A 7,019-nucleotide genomic window follows, 5' to 3' on the forward strand; every position below is an offset into this window, starting at 1 on the left:
GAGAAATAAATCAAATAGTGAAATAAAGAAAGTAAGAGGAAACGGGAGAACCCGAAGAAAACACAAGAGAACGGTGTTTGTTCACCACAAGGTCCACGCGGCGCGAGCTGAGATCGAACCAGAGACCCCAAGCACCGGAGGTGAACGCTATACCACTGAGCCACCGCGCCACCAAGGTTTACAACAACTGTGCATAATACATTCAGGTGGCAAAGATTAGGTATGATGAACAAGAGTACAAGGGATTCTTCATATAACAACAGTGATTTCCACAAATTATGTACATACAATTTAGGCGAAAGTAAACTATATTGAAAGATTTCCTCCTCGTAATACGAAATTCCGTCGAAGATAATTCCAAGCACATAGTGACGAAACTCGACGAAACAAAAGCTGTTGCGCTTGTTGCACAATATGCAAAGAAATACAGTTTAAAACTACCCATTTATTTTGTTTCGTGCAAATTAGGATAACTGTAAATTACGCAGAGGTACATTGTACAGTATTTATGCAATGCATTCAGTATATGTATACGAGACACCTGTGTTCACAGTCTGATATTGTCGACCGTTGACCGCATTGCAAAGATGACATGGGATAAGTAAGTTTTTCCGCGTGTTGTCAAACACACCTAAATTTCGGAGATAACTGTTGTAGCTATATTAACTCGAGCAACAAGTTTTGCGGCTGTGGTGGCTGGTACATACAAAGGGAGTTTCATAATTTCGCCAAAACGAAATCAACGGGCGTAAGGTAGGATGAGCGAGGTGATCATAACACAGGTCCTCTCCCAAAGATCTGGGAACGTTTCATTTAGGTAGATCTGCATATTCCTGCCAAAATGTGCAGATGCACTCTCATGCTGGGATCACATCTGTTGCCCTATGTTCAAGGGCACATATTCTAACAATTTCGTAAAAATAAAAGATACGTACTCCTACAGAGGAAGCTGGTAATAAATAAGTTGCTACTACAAAATTATCCACCATAATGCACCGTACGCTCACACTAAACCTCTGCGCTGCTCGTTCACTAGAGTTGCATGTGGATTTTTACGCCCTACGCATGGCTACTGCGAGTTTCAGAACTGTCTCTGATCTTTCCCAGTACGCTGTCTTCAAATTCAACCGTCTACATGGTGCGATTTCCTCCGATTTCACGCAGGGGCAATAGAAAACACCTTATCTCTCGAGGCGAATATGGAGGCGTAGAAAAAATACAGGGAAAGGTACTCTCCTTCGAGAGCGACGGTCATCATATAAACGCCTCGCCTCTGGGCTATTTCTCCTTGTTTCTCCATAAATTAGGTGCATATCTGCCAGCTCGTGGACATTGTAATCTGTCATTGCACAGGCACATACAGATTAACACAATTAATTTTACATATAGGCCTACACCAATGTCTATACTTTTACATTACCGTGAATACCTCGACACAACCCTCTACCGTTGAACGCAACTCTTCCTATCCTGCTATACAGCAATTCCACACGTAACAACAGAGCATCAGACTGTAAATGTCACTCATAAGTTGCGTAGATGCCTACTACAACACAGCCATGCTAATTGGCGCCATTCCATAACAAAATTGCAAGTAGTGCTCTCAACGGATCGGGTCGGGTTGAAGACCGACCCGACCCGACCTGTGACCCTAATTAACACCTGACCTGATGACTCGACCCGACCCGTGATCCGATCCGATTGACCTGACCCGACAACCCGACCCGAGCTGACCCGATTGACCCGACCCGAGTTGCCTGACCTTACAACCCGACTTGTTTGAGAGCACTATGGTCACGACACTGGGTGAACGCCAAAATGCACTCCCATTGGGAATTAAACCCGGACTACGTGTACCGAAGTCTTACACGTTAACCACTAGCTAGATCAAGCAGGGGATTTGCATATACATCTTAATGAATATTTGGCACTTTTGAGGTATGGTTATTTCTTTTTATAACTGATGCCAATGTCCGACGTGGGAGATATTTATTTATTTATTTATTTTTTGCTTTACTTCTATGTGACGAAATTTTTATTCAAGGTCAGTGTTCTCACCTGCTCGGACGGCAGGGGGTCTTCTCGGAAGGCAGTAGCAAGAGTCTCTTGGCGGAGACAAAAAAAAAATCGTTTAATTACAATGATAAGATTTAAGGAAACGGGAGAACACGTGTGATTTTTTCCAACCCTTCAACTTTCATTCCAAAATAGGTTCTTATGTTTCCGGGACCCGCGCCACTTTGATTTTTCTTTCTCGGTAATTAAAACGTATTTTACAGTATATATAGTTGCAAGTAAGAAGATACATAATATGAATTTTGTAATTTAAAATTTAAAAATACAGTATGATAATTAATTATAAAGTACTAGTTTTATTTCATCACTTTCAGCCCAACAAATGAAATTCAAACAATTCGGTCTTGGTCATCAATACTGCGTCTTATTCTTTGTCTTGCACAGTCAAGTCTTGGTCCTGCATTTCGTAGTCTTGGTGGTCTTTCATGCTATACAAGAGCCAAGAATGCTCGCCTCATCGGTACAAATGAAGACCAAGTCTGATTTTGATTATGGTCTTTCGTACTATACGGAAAGCAAGAAAATATGCTCATCGCTATTTTGTGATCACCAAAACAAGGCCAAGAGCAAGATTACTATGCACTTCGTATTGCATATCCAATCTTTATCTTATTCTTGTATCGATGTTCTTGGGCTTGGTGAAATAACATGAAATATTCAGTTTACGGTCCCTCGATTCTGCACCGAGGCTAAGGGATATGGTGACCATGAGAAATGAATGAAATGGTGGAATGAAGAAAGTGGAGGAAACAGGAGAACCTCGAGAAAACCCACTACACTGCGTTTTTCTACCACAAAGCCCAATTAGCACAAGCTGGGATCGAACCATGGACACCATGCACCAGAGGTGAATTCTCTACCACTGAGCTACCGCGACCCTGCTTGGGCTTGGTCGCCCATATCCAATCTTTTTTTTTTTTTTTTTTTTTTTTTTTTTTTTTTTTTTTTTGTCTTGCTTAAACAACTTCTAGTTTTGTTCTAAATCCAGACTCCATATTGGCGTAGATATTAATATTATAGTCGATTGGTAAAATCAATCTTCCACATTTAAAAATTAAAGTACACACAAGTACAAAAATAAGCGTTTACCATAAAAACACTAGCTGCAAGTGTTCAAAATAGATTTATGGTTTATAAAATCAATTAAAAATTGCTGTTTTTAATTAGGCAGCTAGTGAAAAACAGCAGCTTTCGACTCCAGCCGAGTTTAAGCTCAACCTAAACTCAGTTGACCAAAGTGAATTGACCCGACAACCCGACCCAAGCTGACCCGATTGACCCAACCCGACCCAAGTACCCTGACCCGACAACCCGACCCAAGTACCCTGACCCGACAACTTGACCCGAGCTGACCCGACAACCCGACCCGTTTGAGAGCACTAATTGCAAGGCAGCCCACTGCGAGCCACTCGCAATTGGCACAGAAGGGACGATAGATCCCTAGTGTACGACCAAACCATCATGCCCTTAGTGGAAGTACTATGAGCTACGTACGTGCTGCTACGTGTACGCAAAAGTGCCCCATTCTCTTTCATCCTTGTAGGTATTCCATCCAGTTCCAAGGTACATTAGAACGTCGAAAAAATATTTTCCATTTTTGGATGTAATTCCAACGAGCTTTCTCCTAGAAAATTTCAACAGCAGTGACAAAATCAAAATGTAACTGTGCTACACTAGGACGTTATTTTCGTATATTCACCATAGCAATTTAGTTTTTCGTAGCTCAGGGGTAAGGGGCGGTTTGCTAACTCCAAGGGGGAACACCCCTCGAAAGTATCCCTGTAAGAAGATTCCCCTAACGGATAAATGAAATATACTATCCCAGCGCATTTCTTTGTATAATTATGTAACGTGCACAACATCAGGTGTTTCGTAATTTTTTGTTGCTTCTGTGCACAGAAGTATCATATTCCATAGAATTACATATTACGAGAAGGAAACCCTTTAACGTGGCTTACTTTTGCCCAATATGTATTCACGCAATATTTGGGAAGCCTTGTGTCATATGGAGAATCCCTTGTACACTCGTTCATCACATACGATCTTTGCAATTTTGGATACCACATGTTATGTTTCTTTACATGCTGCCTGGCTATCTTATACACAGTCGTTATAAACCTAATCTGGATCAATTATTTTTTTCCATCTTCACACACTCTTAACTTGGACAAGAAGCCGTTCATTTATCATCCGTCACCATTAGCCCAGAAGATCTAACTGTGATATACGTTAGAGACTTCTTTTCATTTAAATTCTTCTTCCGAGAGTTTATTCTGTACTGTGACAAAATTGGTCAATCACACACATGTATCTCTCTATCTTTCGAATTCTAAGTATCCTTCTAAGTTGTACGATGTACTATTATTTTTGATTGTTGAAATCTTGTAATTGATTCTTGTTAATTTCCCTCATTCAACGTTTGATAAAATACTCAAAGGAATACTCCAGTTCCTTGCGAGTCACCCTTACACCGCCAGTGCTTTACATCCGAATGTACACTAATGGAATCTACGACTAAAAATAATGGACATTTTCTTTTACCTGACTTCGATCCGACGTTTCGTTCTTGAGTTATGGCTGTTTTTACATTTTCCCGACAAATTTTCGGGTGATCAAGGCGCCAAAAGGAGTCATTTTTACACCCTGGTTGGCAGGGACGTAAATAAGGGCCCCACAGACCCCGCATTGCGGGGGCCCTCAAGCCATCAGGGGCCCCAAATCGTGAAGTGGAACGTAGAGAAGGGGCCCTGCTCCACGCTGTCTGCGGGGAGGCCACCAAGCCTTTAGTTACGCCACTGCTGGTGTATACTTTTCGTTTTATCTCGGTGTCAGAAATCACCTCCCCACCAAATTTGTTTAGTAACGTAAATAGCTAAACTGTGTAATCGTCTTTACTAGAGATATACTCTTTAGTTCTTGTAATATTTTTTCAAACAAAATCAAGCTAAATATATACCATTAAATTTATATATATATATATATATATATATATATATATATATATATATATATATAAATACAATAGGTACTGATTATTCGAATACTGCTCTAACACACACCGGAACAATCTAATTTGTAAATAAAGAGCTTAAATACTTGAATTATTTAAACTGCGCTTATATTCTGAAATTTTTTTGGCAATAAATGAGTAGCAACACGAAAAATTCCTATATTATCTTACCAAATAGACCTACATGTTAATTGCTTTACTGACTTTAAATATACAGAGCGTTCAAAAAGTCTCTGTACACCTGAATCGTGGCAAATCAAAGTCGCATTCAAAATCACTTGAAATAAAATTTTATGCGAAGGTTTGTAACACTGCTATATTATAGCCTTGCGTGAAGTTCCTTTCTTAGATTTCAGTCGGCAAAGTGACGTTGAACTGATTGTTGCATCTAGTTAGCGGTCTCTGAAATAATGGTTTTAACTTTGGAACAACGAATATTCCTGGTTGAACATGTGTTCCGTGAACAAGTTGAGTACAAACAGACAGTCAAAGATAAGTTTGCAGGTAGGTTTCCGAATACATCTGTTCCGAATCGTCACACTGTAAGGGCACTGATCGATAAATTTAGAGACATTGGAACTGTAATGGACTATGATCGAAGTGGTAGACCGTCAGTGCTCGATGAAGAAAAAATGCTACACATATCGGATGCAATGCAACGTAGCCCCCATAAACCACTTCGAAAACTTGCCCAGGAAGAAGCAATAAGTGTTGGTACGGCACAAAAGGCGGTTCGTAAGAAACTGCGTCTTATCCCGTATAAGGTGAGAGCGGTGCAGCAGTTACTTCCTCCCGACAGGGTAAAACGAGTGCAGTATTGTGAATGGTTTACACGGTTTGTTATGGACAAGTCTGACGATGTTTTGGATAATTTTTACTGATGAGGCCTGGTTCCATTTATCAGGTTACTTCAATGCCCAGAACTCACGTTTGTAGTGTGCAGAAAACCCACATGTCATACATGAAGTTCCTCTGCATGACCGGAAGGTAGGGGTGTGGATTGCAATAGCCAGAAGAAGAATAGTCGACCCATATTTTTCAGACAAACAATAGATTCAACTTGTTATTATGAAATTATTCACCAGTTCTTGGGAGAACTAACGTAAGACGAAATTCGTAATGCTTGGATACAACAAGATGGTGCTACAGCACATACAGCTCGCTAATCCATGAGATTACTGTAAGAGGTTTTTGGAGATCGAATAATTTAAAAGAGATTGTGGCCACCTCGGTCTCCTGGCTTGTCTCCTCCGAATTTTTACTTCTGAGGTTATGCAAAGAATTCTGTTTGTAGAGAGAACCCCCACACGCTACAAAAACTCGAAACAGCTATTCGAGATTTTGCTCATAGCAATCCACATGAACAACTTGTGAGAGTATTTGAAAACAAGAAGAAAGGTGTGCAAGTATGTTTGGAGGCTCATGGGGAATATTTCCAACATTTGCTGTGAAAATGTGTGTGTATATGCTACGCCCTGTACATAGTGCTTTTATGCCATAAAATATAATAAATTTTGAGTAAAATAATTTTTTCGTTGCTTTGAATATGTGACAATTCAGGTGTATAGAAACTTTTTGAACGCTCTGTGTATATATATTTTAAATAATTGTACTCTTTATCTGATTCTCTGCCAATAGCAACTGTATGAGTGTGTAATACAAAAATGGTATACAGTAGGACTAGAAAAATATTTACACTTTTCTGTTGCATTGCCAATAACAATTGTATGTAACGAAGAAAAATATATTTCGCAGGGTGCCTTTTATTAGGGCGCACTATACCTTTCACAGATTCTTTACCAACAGCCACTATATGAATTTAGTACACAGAACTGGTATACAAAAGAACAACTAAACCCACTTGTCTATAATGTGATGTTTCGCAGGACGCACTGTACCTTCACGGTTTCTTTACCAACAGTAAAAGTATGCA

This window comes from Thermobia domestica, chromosome 15, assembly GCF_964235325.1.
Source record: "Thermobia domestica chromosome 15, izTheDome1.hap1.1, whole genome shotgun sequence".
NCBI classification, from domain to species: Eukaryota; Metazoa; Arthropoda; class Insecta; order Zygentoma; family Lepismatidae; genus Thermobia; species Thermobia domestica.